At 38.2% G+C, this 11888-nt stretch overlaps 1 pseudogene; it reads left to right on the top strand.

The window, feature by feature from the left end:
- Nucleotides 1–1753: 1753 nt before the first annotated feature.
- On the top strand, nt 1754–2791 carry LOC114224091 (malate dehydrogenase, mitochondrial pseudogene; annotated as a pseudogene).
- Nucleotides 2792–11888: the final 9097 nt, after the last annotated feature.

Consider the following 11888-nt stretch of genomic DNA (forward strand, 5'->3'; position numbering starts at 1 on the left):
GAAAAGAATAAGCAAGATGTTTTATAAATACATAAATGCAGAAAAATGATGGCTGAAAAATATTCTAGGCAATGAAAACTTGAGTTCTAGGCAGTAAGTTGGGAATATGGTTGATGTTTTTTTAAAGGGGCAAGGGTGTCTAAGGGAGTGAATAAGAGAAAAATGGCAGAGAATCAGATTATATAGGACTTTGACCACCATGGGGAGGACACTGGATTTTTTTTTCCTAAATATTATGGAAAACTAAAAGAGGTTTGAAAACAGGAGGTTGACATGACCAAATTTAATTTTTTTAAAGATTTTATTTATTTCTTTTGAGAGAGGGAGTGGACACATGTGCACGAGCAGGAGGGATGGGCAGAGGCAGAGGGAGAGAAAAAATCTCAAGGGACTCCACACTGAGTGTGGAGCCAGGCAGGGGGCTCAATCTCAGGACTGAGATCATGGCCTGAGCCTAAATCAGGAGTTGGATGCTCAACTGACTGAGCCACCCAGGTGCCCTCCCAGATTTAAATTTTAAAAGGATTACTAGTGGGGCACCTGGGTGGCTCAGTAGGTTAAGCGTCTGACTCTTGATTTAGGCTCAGGTCATGATCTCAGGGTTGTGATACTGAGCCCAGTGATGGGCTCTTCACTAAGCCTGGATCCAGCCTGCTTATGATTCTCTCTCCTCCTTCTGTCCCTCCCCTACTCTCTCTCTCTCTCTCCCTGCTAAATAAAATAAAATAAAATAAATTTAAAAATTTAAAAAAATAAAAGGATTACTAGTAATCCTTATAGTGTGTATTGTAGCGTGAGGACTACAAAAGAGAAAGTAGGGAGACCAATCATTTGGATGATGCAGTGGTTTGGGTAAAAGATGGTGTTAGCAGAGGCTGTGATAGTAGCACTGAGAAGGTCAGGAGTGGGGAGGATGGTCTGATAGAGGAGACATAATGATGACTCTTTTGGTGCTGAATAACTGGGTAGTACCTATTTTTTGAGATGGGAAATACTGGGAGAGGATGAGTTTTGGGGGAAGCATTTTACATATGTTAACTTTAAGATGCCTATTTAACAACGAAGTGGAGATGCCACAGAATGTGTTGGGTATCTGAGCCTGATTATCAGGGGATGGTTTGTACTGGAAATGTATGTGGAAATACATGCCATTCAAGTACTACAGATAATCTTTGCAACCATAGTCCTGGACAGGATCACCTACAGATTGACTCTAGCTAGAGAAATTTTGAGGTTGGATCCTTCAGGCACTCCCACAAGCAAACGGGGCCCAGATGAAGTGGCTCATGAGAGAAGAGGAAAGCCTGAGTTTCCACCACGTGTCTTTCCACCATTCACCCTGAACTTTGCTAATCCAGTCACTGGAATGTGACTTGATCACTATTTCTCTAAATATTTCTACATTAGGAACCAACATATCTGCCAATGGCTATTAACACAATATTGGTAATGAAAAGAAGTTTGAGACATCAACTCAACCATTTCCCTCTTCCACAGAATAACTAACAAATATATAATAAATTGACTCATCCTTATAGACATTCCCCATTAAACTTTAAATCTAAATTGAAAAAAAGAACACTTACTATATATTAAATATGTACCTCACTCACTTAGGAGTAAATGTAACAAATTACAGATATTCCAAACAAGATTTCTGATTAGTGTGGCCCGTACGGTGTGGAGGTCGTTGGTGTCACTTGCCAGCCGTCTGCGCCTCCTCCTGCCGTTCTGCTCCCCGCCAGCTTCAACTATGTTCTCCGCCCTCGCCCGCCCTGCCGGCGTCGTTCTCCGCCGCAGCTTCAGCACCTCCGCCCAGAACAATGAGAAAGTAGCCGTGCTAGGGGCTTCCGGAGGAATCGGGCAGCCTCGTGCGCTTCTCCTCAAGAACAGTCCCTTGGTGAGCCGCCTGACCGTCTAAGATATTGCTCATACGCCCGGAGTGGCCGCCGATCTGAGCCACATCGAGACCAGAGCAACCGTGAAAGGCTACCTCGGACCTGAGCAGCTGCCAGATTGCCTGAAAGGCTGCGATGTGGTGGTTATTCCAGCAGGAGTCCCGAGAAAACCAGGCATGACCCGGGATGACCTGTTCAACACCAATGCCTCCATTGTGGCCACCCTGTCTGCTGCCTGCGCCCAGCACTGCCCTGAGGCCATGATCTGCGTCATTTCCAATCCGGTGAACTCCACCATCCTAGTCGCAACGGAAGTTTTCAAGAAACACGGAGTCTACAACCCCAATAAAATCTTTGGGGTGACGACCCTGGACATTGTCAGAGCCAACACTTTCATTGCGGAACTGAAGGGTTTGGATCCTGCTCGAGTCAATGTTCCTGTCATTGGCGGCCATGCTGGGAAGACCATCATCCCCCTGATCTCCCAGTGCACTCCCAAGGTGGACCCTCCCCAGGACCAGCTAACAGCCATCACTGGGCGGATCCAGGAGGCCGGCACAGAGGTGGTGAAGGCCAAAGCTGGAGCAGGCTTGGCCACCCTGTCCATGGCGTACGCCGGAGCCCGGTTTGTCTTCTCCCTTGTGGATGGGATGAACGGAAAGGAAGGAGTTGTGGAGTATTCCTTCGTTAAGTCCCAAGAAGCAGACAGTGCCTATTTCTCCACCCCGTTAATGCTGGGGGAAAAAGGGCATTGAGAAGAATCTAGGCATCAGCAAGATCTCCTCTTTCGAAGAGAAGATGATCGCGGAAGCCATCCCCGAGCTGAAGGCCTCCATCAAGAAGGGAGAGGAGTTTGTGAAGAACATGAAATGAGAGGGGCAGCCAGCGAGTCCGCTTCCCTAACTTACGAAGGCATCATGTCCCTGTAAAGGCATCTCCTGCCCCCTGTGTTTTGAGTTGTGTTAACCACAAGTGTTGTGTTAGCGTCGCCATCCCTTCCAAATCACCGGTCTGTCTGTGGGCGCATCAATAAAAGCAGGCTTTGATTTTCTTTTTCAAAAAAAAAAAAAGATTTATGATTAGTGTGGAAATTCTCTCATGGACACACAGTAATGGGCACTTAGTGTACATACATATGTGCTTGCCATGCCACATATTGTATGGTAGTCAGATACGGTGTTCTGGTAATCTAGAAGTGCCTTGAACAGAGTGGTGAAAAAGTCTGAAACTGACTCAGATTATCCAAAAAGGTGGATAACTCAATTGTGGATAATCTCAATTTCATTTGATATCTTGTTTGCTCTTTGTTTTTCTTCTTTTATCATTGCTCAGTCTCTGGAACTTCCAACAGACTTAATAGCATTGGATGTTATTAGAAGCAAATATTTAAAATATGATAAAAACGGAAAGAAATTTTAAAGGTTAAATATGTACTAAAAATTGAGGCTAATTGTTTTTTAAGATGTATAATTTTGTCAAATCCCCTTGAAGAAATTAAGAAATAACTTTAACTCAGCCCAGTAGAGGAAACTGATACTTTTTAATAGAAGGAACTTTCCAAGAAAGGAATTAATTAGTCATAAGGGCCATTAAATCTCCTAAAATGAACAAAGGATTCCACTGGAAACTACATAAATATTCATAAAAATATTACTTTTACTGACAAGATGTCATTTGCTTTATTAAAATCACCTAATTTGAGTAAAGTATCCTCAGAGAGATATGAGAACACAGGGTGGTAGGAATATTAAATATGATAAATTTTTAACACTTCAATCCTCCTCTTTAATGCTTCTTATTTTTCTTTTTTGTAGCAAATGAGTTTAATGAGTTGCCTTAAAACTTGGAAATTATTATGTAATATGTTCCATCATAGTCTTTGGTGCAATGGCTTATTGGTAGTTCCTTCTCACTGATAAAAAAAGGCTATACTATCTAGGAAACAGTTTGACAAGCATAGGATGACAATTAGCATCCCTAAGTTCTACTTCTAAGTCATTCAATGAGTTATAAAGCATAGTGTATAAAACTAGGTTTGGCCTATCCACCCTGGATGATCTTAGACAGACAGTTGGGTTTTTAGTTATGGAACCTAGGACTGTCCTGCTGGATGCCAGGTGTAGTGATTATTTAAGTAGAGTTGGAATGGTATTTTCTTAATTAAAAATAGATGGTCTAAAAATCATCTCAGCTATGTGAATAAATATTTTTCCATGATGAATTTATGTTTCTCTAGAAACAATTTTAGGCTCAACATATCCTAAAAATCAACCCTAACGATATGTCAAAGTTTTAAAAAAATTGCATAGAGAAAGGAAAAAATGCTTTCTTCTGAAAGCTACAACTTTCACTTTAGTTTTTGTTATACTAGTCTCTGGTACTATATTATTTCTACTTTTGGAAGCGAGAGGTCAGACATTAGAATATCATTAGAATTGATCTACTTTGTTAAAAGATGTATTACTGGGCGCCTAGGTGGCTCAGTTGGTCAAGCAACTGCCTTCGGCTCAGGTCATGATCCTGGAGTCCCAGGATCAAGTCCCACATCAGGCTCCCTGCTCAGCGGGGAGTCTGCTTCTCCCTCTGACCTTTCCCCCTCTCCTGCTCTCTCTCTCTCTCTCTCATTTTCTCTCTCAAATAAATAAATAAAATCTTTAAAAAAAAAAGATGTATTACTGCAGAGGACCCCAAATCGGTTTTACACATGTGTCTCCGAAGCAGATATAACTATTCTTAAGATATTGGCAATTTTCACTAGGGTCAAATTGTGCTGACCTTTTAAATTACATCCAATTAATGTTTTACCTTATTAATTTTGAAATTTCATATTATTTTCTGTTCTTTTTTCCAGTGTTTCTGTTAGTTTGGAATGGTATAAGAAAAATACCATACACTGCGTGACTTCAACAACAAACATTTATTGCTTAGTTCTGGAGGCTAGGAAGTCCAAGATCAGGCTGCTAGCAGAATTGATGTATAGTGAGGACACTCTTCCTGGTTTGCAGACATCTACCTTTTTGCTATATCTTCACATGGCATAGAGAGTGAAGGCCCTGATCTCTTCCTCTTCCTACAAATGACTAATCCAATCATGGGGTCTCCACCTTCAAGATCTCATCTAAAGCTAATTCCTTTCCAAAGGCCCCATCTTCAAACACCATTACCTTAGGAGTCAGAGCTTCAATATATAAATTTTGTGGAGAGTGGGGAGGCCACAAACATTCAGCCCGTAGCTATCTCTTGTTAAGGACTTAAAAGCAAAAATAATGCCAATAATAACAACTTTTATTTGTGGAACACTTGCTCTGAGCCAAGCACTGTTCTAAGGATATTTTATACATAAGAACTTATCTAATCCTCACAACATCTCTGTGAGGTAGGATACAATTATCACTTCTATTTTACAGTTGGAGAAACTGAAGAAAAGTGGTATTAGTAGCTTGCTCAAGGTCATTTAGTTGGGAAGTTGACAGAGTTAGGATTTAAATTTAGTCTGGTTTCATAGCCTGCTTTCTTAACCAGCATGCTACATAGTATTTATTTACATCTTTGTTTTTGTTTAGATTAGTAACTTAAAAAAAAAGAGCACAGTACATAATACTAGGGAAAGCAATCTCTGTTCTTGCTTATAACTGATCATTAGCTCTAGTAATTCTTAAACATATAACTATTTCAACAACCAGGGCTCTTGTACAAATCAGTGACTGTGTTTCAGGGCTCTACACAGTTACTGATTTCTTTGATTACCTCCAAATTGGGATAACATGATCGTCTTTGTGCACAGCACACAGGTAAGTACATATAAGATACGTGTCTAATCTAGATCAGACAATTAAGGACAAGGAAGGCACCACATTAGAGAAGCAGCCTGGGTAGGCCAAATTTCTCTCTAAATTTGAGGAATATTTTTGCTAGCATTATCTGACTTAATTCAGGAATTTTTTAACCTTGAAATTCAATTAGGGAGTTTCTATTATGAATTGAGTGTAGTTTATATAATTATGGATTTCCCCAAATAGCCCAACAGTATATTAGTAGCAACAATTTCATTAAAATTGCCCATATTAAAACAAGGGATAAAGCATGTTTGTATGTTTCTTTTATGTCCTCTTTTTATTTCAAAACCATTGTGATTATTCAGCCATGGATATTTTAGAGAAATGCCTAAGAAGATCTTCTATACTATTAATTTTCAGTTGCCCATAATAGTGTTCCTTTCCGGTCTAATGCTATTACGTTAAAGAAAGTGGCAGGCATCACCAACCATATCATACAATCACTCCTGAGGCACAGACATATAATGGTCTTGTGTGATATTACAAAGCAAATTAGTTTCAGAGCTAGACTGCTGATCTAATCTGTATCCATGGCATAATCTGATAAAAAAAAGTTAAAATTCTTGTGAAATAAAAATAACAATAGCATCGTGAGAATATCAGTCATAAGGCACAGAATTTAAGTACATAAAAATGTGCAGTTACAGAATTTTTCAGCTTAAAGGGAACTTAAAGAACAATCTTGTCAAATTTCCTGGTAATTTACAGGTAAAAAGGATTAAGCGATTTACCAAAAAAACAGTTTTCTCATAATAGTGAAAGTACTAGAATTTCATTTTATGTTCATTCTACAGTTGTTAAGAGGCTACTATATGTCAATTTTCTGCTGTGTGGCAGGAATTCAAAGATGACTAAAGTACTAGCGTTGATAGTAGGAGAAAAAGAAGATAAAAGAATAATTGTATTATAGCATGATTGTTCTGTAAGAGTAGAGTCCACTCCTATCCCTAATATAGTCCTGCCCCCATACCGCTGCCTCCTCATATTCCAAGTCAGGAAAACAGATATGCCATTGCTCAGATAATTAATTTTTTATTTGAGTATAACTGACACAATATTACATTAGTTTCAAGTATACAACATAGTGATTCAACTTCTCTATACAATATGTGTGCTCACCACAAGTATAGCTGCCATCTGTCACCAAACCACACTATTATAATATCTGACTATATTCCCTATGCTATGGCTTTAATTCCCATGATTTATGTTTTTTTTAATCTTTTTTAGAAAATTAAATTCAGTTAATTAACATATAATGTATTATTTGTTTCAGGGGTACAAGCCTGTGACTCATCAGTCTTATATAATACCATCAGTGCTCAGTACAACACATCGCTCCCCAATGTCCATCACCCAGTTACCTCACCCCTCTACTCCCCTCCCTTCCAGCAACCCTCAGTTTGTTTCTTATGATTAAGAATCTCTTATAGTTTGTTTCCCTCTCTGGTTTTGTCTTGTTTCATTTTTTTCCTTTTTTCCCTTATGATCCTCTGCCTTGTTTCTTAAATTCTGCGTATCAGTGAGATCATATGACAATTGTCTTTCTCTGATTGACTTATTTCACTTAGCATAATGCCCTCTAGTTCCATCCATGTCATTGCAAATGGCAAGATTTCAATTTTGATGGCTGTAAAATATTCCTGTGTGTGTGTGTTAATACCACATCTACTTTATCCATTCATCTGTCAATGGACATCCGGGCTCTTTCCATAGTTTGGCTATTGTGGACATTGCTGCTATATACATTGAAGTGCAGATGGTCCTTTAGATCAGTACATTTGTATCTTTGAGGTAAATACCCAGTAGTGCAATTGCTGGGTTGTAGCGTAGCTCTGTTTTCAACTTTTTGAGAAACCTCCATACTGTTTTCCAGAATGGCTGCACCAGCTTGCATTCCCACCAACAGTGGAGGAGGGTTCCCCTTTCTCCACATCCTCACCAATATCTGTCGTTTCCCAACTTGTTAATTTTAGCCATTCTGACTGGTGTGAGGTGGTATCTCATGGAGGTTTTGGTTTGTATTTCCCTGATGCCTGAGTGATTTTGAGCACCTTTTCATGTGTCTGTTGGCCATTTGGATGTCTTCTTTGGAGAAATGTCTGTTCATGTCTTCTGCCCATTTCTTGATTGGATTATTCTTTGGGTGTTGAGTTTGATAAGTTCTTTATAGATTTTGGATACTAGCCCTTTATCTGATATGTCATTTGCAATTCTTCTCCCATTCTGTTGGTTGTCTTTTGGTTTTGTCCACGGCTTCCTTTGCTGTGCAGAAGCTTTTTATCTTGATGAAGTCCCAATAGTTCATTTTTGCCTTTGTTTCCCTTGCCTTTGGAGACGTGTCTAGCAAGAAGTTGCTGAGTCAAGATCAAGGAGGCTGCTGCCTGTGTCCTCCTCTAGGATTTTGATGGATTCCTTTTATCCTTTTTGAGTCTTTCATCCATTTTGAGTCTATTTCTTTTGTATGGTGTAAGGAAATGGTCCAGTTTCATTCTTCTGCATGTGACTGTCCAATTTTCCCTGCACCATTTGTTGAAAAGACTGTCTTTTTTCCATTGGATATTCTTTCCTGCTTTGTCAAAGATTAGTTGACCATAGAGTTGAGGGTCCACTTCTGTGCTCTCTATTCTGTTCCATTGATCTATGTGTCTGTTTTTGTGCACATACCATGCTGTCTTGATTACAGCTTTATAATAGAGCTTGAAGTCCAGAATTGTGATGCCACCAGTTTTGGTTTTCTTTTTCAGCATTCCTTTGGCTATTCGGGGTCTTTTCTCATTCCATACAATTTTTAGGATCATTTGTTCCAGGTCTGTGGGAAAAGAAGTTGATGGTATTTTGAAAATTTTATTTATTTATTTGACAGAGAGATAGAGCCAGAGAGCACAAGCAGAGGGAATGGCAGAGGGAGAGGGAGAAGCAGGTTCTGCACTGAGCAGGGAGCCTGATCTGTGGCTCGATCCCAGGCCCCTGGGATCATGAGCTGAGCCCAAGGCAGATGCTTAACAACTGAGCCACCCAAATACCAAAATTGATGGTATTTTGATAGGGATTGCATTGAAAGTGTAGATTGCCCTCGGTAGCATATATACAATTTAACAATATTTGCTCTTCCATTCCATGAGCATGGAAAGTTTTTTCATTTCTTTGTGTCTTTCTCAATTTCTTTCATGAGTATTCTGTAGTTTTCTGAGTACAGATTCTTTGCCTCTTTGGTTAGGTTTATTCCTAGGTATCTTACGGTTTTGGGTGCAATTGTAAATGGAATCGACTCCTTAATTTCTCTTTCTTCTGTCTCGTTGGTGTATAGAAATGCAACTGATTTCTGTGCTCCCATGATTTATGTTAAAATGATCAATATTTGTCTGGAAATTGCACTCATAATTAAACTTCCAACCTAGAATCTGGAAAAGTCAAGGTTATAGTTGGCAAATTGTTTTGTCAAATCTTGTCAAATGTCTTTCTAAAAAGATTATCCATTAAGTATATATATGGATATAAATGTGGGTATGTTTATTAGAGCTATTTATCTTATTAAAGTTTATTAAATTTATTAAAGGTAGATTGTGAGGTATTTTATTCCTTTATCCTAACTATTGGGTATTCATGTCTTGGTTTTGTGTCCTAAACAAATCATTACAAACATGAAACTTTCCCCTGAAGCTTATAATTTGTTATCACTTACCTATAGATGCACTTACCAGCCCCCCAAAAACAAAAACAAAACAAACAAAACAAAAAACACCACTGAATACATGAGGAAGTTCAATAATTAATTCAAATGATTCATTTTAATTTGGGGCTTTGGGAGTGATTATGGATTTTGTAGTAGGGGAGGCCTAGCAAGAAAATGATGAAATGGAAAAAAATTATCACTCAAACTCTCCTCCAGAATTCCTGGAGGAATTGTGGCAGCAGTGAGAATTGGTACAATCAAAACACTCGTTTAATCACGAAAGGAATATAAATTTGATCAGATGCCTTAAATAGTACAAGCATCTGGTGTACATTACAGTTCCTCTTTAGAGTCTGATACTAAAGATTTTTATATCTGCATATTCTCTTAGTACACACCACTCTTTTTAAAATTTGTACTAAATTCATACTTCTAAGGGTAAGATAATAGCTTAGAATCTTCTATAATCCTGCATTGTATTTTACATAATTGCTTCCCTTTGAGCACATTATTATTACCAGTTCTTAATATCTTATCATCAGCTGCCCGAGCCCAAGCATACCAAAGATAGCATATCATTTCCCACAGATGTTAAGTTTATAAAATTAGTTTTGCCAAAAACATCTCTAATGTGAAAAGAGTATTTCTCACAGAGAGGATTGCCACTGGCTTTCTAACCACCTCAGGCATGTCATTGAACCTCTCCACAGTTAATGTATTTCTCTGTTTTTGGACATATTTCTTTCTTTCTTTTTTTTTAAAGATTATATTTATTTATTTGACAGAGACATAGCGAGAGAGGGAACACAAGCAGGGGGAGCAGGAGTGGGAGAAGCAGGCTTCCTGCAGAGCAGGGAGCCTAATGTGGGGCTTGATCCCAGGACCCTGGGACCATGACTTGAGCCAAAGGCAGACACTTAACGACTGAGCCACCCAGCGCCCCTGGACATATTTCTTAAGTATGAAAATATCTCAGGGCTTTTAGAGAAAGTCTCCTGAGACAGAAGAGTGGTACCCTGGGGAGAATTCTCTTAACATCCGGATGTCACTAAGAGAAGTTTGATAGAATGTAGTAGAATATAGAGTATGAAGAAAACTAGAGGAGAAAGTGGAGCCCAAGTGATGAAGGGGAATCAGCAAGTCTTTCAGGATGTAATTTTCTGTGTGTTGTTTATTCTTATAATCCCCCTTTGTGGTATTGTCTCAATCTTAATATTTCTAGGTGAACGTATATGCCTAAACTCATTTTTTATACTAACAGATGGTATTACACACAAAAAGATGTTAAACTCTCCAAACGGACATGTCAGAAGTAAATGCTTCGATTAATAGGATCAAAGTGATTTAAAAAAAAGCAAGTAAGCAGAGCTTTTGTTCGTAGAAAGGACTAACTTACAGTTCTCAGAATTTATCAACATCTATTTATTTGTTTTAAAGATTTTTATTTATTTATTTGAGAAAGAGAGAATGAGAGACACAGAGCACGAGAGGGAAGAGGGTCAGAGGGAGAATCAGACTCCCTGCTGAGCAGGGAGCCCGACGCGGGACTTGATCCTGGGACTCCAGGATCATGACCTGAGACAAAGGCAGTCGCTTAACCAACTGAGCCACCCAGGCGCCCTATTAACATTTATTTATTAAAGTTAAAAATAAATTAACCGAATTTTCCATATGCCTAGAAGTTCTACTTACAAATCTCATTATGATATCTATAGAGCTAGTAAAATGAGAATATTTTCCTTCAATTTTTCTTGGATTAGTGTTTGATTAACAAATTAGACACAATACAAACCAAAGAATCAGACTTTTAAATACAGAGAACAAACCCTCTGTTTGCCAGAGGGAAGGTAGGTAAGGAAGATGGGTGACATAGATAAAGGAGATTAAGAAGTACAAACTTCTGTTTATAAAATAAATAAGTCAGATGAAAAATACAGCATAGGGAATACAGTCAATAATATTGTACTAACATTGTATGGTGACTACTTATTGTGGTGAGCACTGAGTAATGTATGAAATTGTTGGATCAATATGCTGTGCACTTGAAACTATATAAATAATATAACATTGCATATTAATTATATTTCAGTTAAAAAAATTGAACAGAATTTCCTTAAACAAGGAATTTCATTCACTAATTTAATTAATTAAATTTCCTGGAGCATTTTACACTGCTTTTATAAATAAAACATATTTAAACTACAAAACATTGCTGAAAGAAACTGCAAAACACCACTGACATATATTAAAGAATATATAAATAAATTAAGAAATAGTTCCACATTCATTGATCAGAAGACTCAATATTGTGAAGATAGCAAATCTTCCCAAGTTGATCTACAAATACAGTAAAGCTTAGCAAAAATCCCAAATGACTCTTTTTGCTAAAATTTACAAGCCAATTCTAAAATTTATATGGAACGGCAAAAAATTCTTGAAATAGATCAAAGTTGGAAGACTTACACTACCCAATTTCAA

The sequence above is a fragment of the Eumetopias jubatus genome, unplaced genomic scaffold, assembly GCF_037043125.1.
Source record: "Eumetopias jubatus isolate StellerSeaLion01/CBP00866 unplaced genomic scaffold, mEumJub1_p1.0 scaffold_8, whole genome shotgun sequence".
Classification (NCBI taxonomy): domain Eukaryota; kingdom Metazoa; phylum Chordata; class Mammalia; order Carnivora; family Otariidae; genus Eumetopias; species Eumetopias jubatus.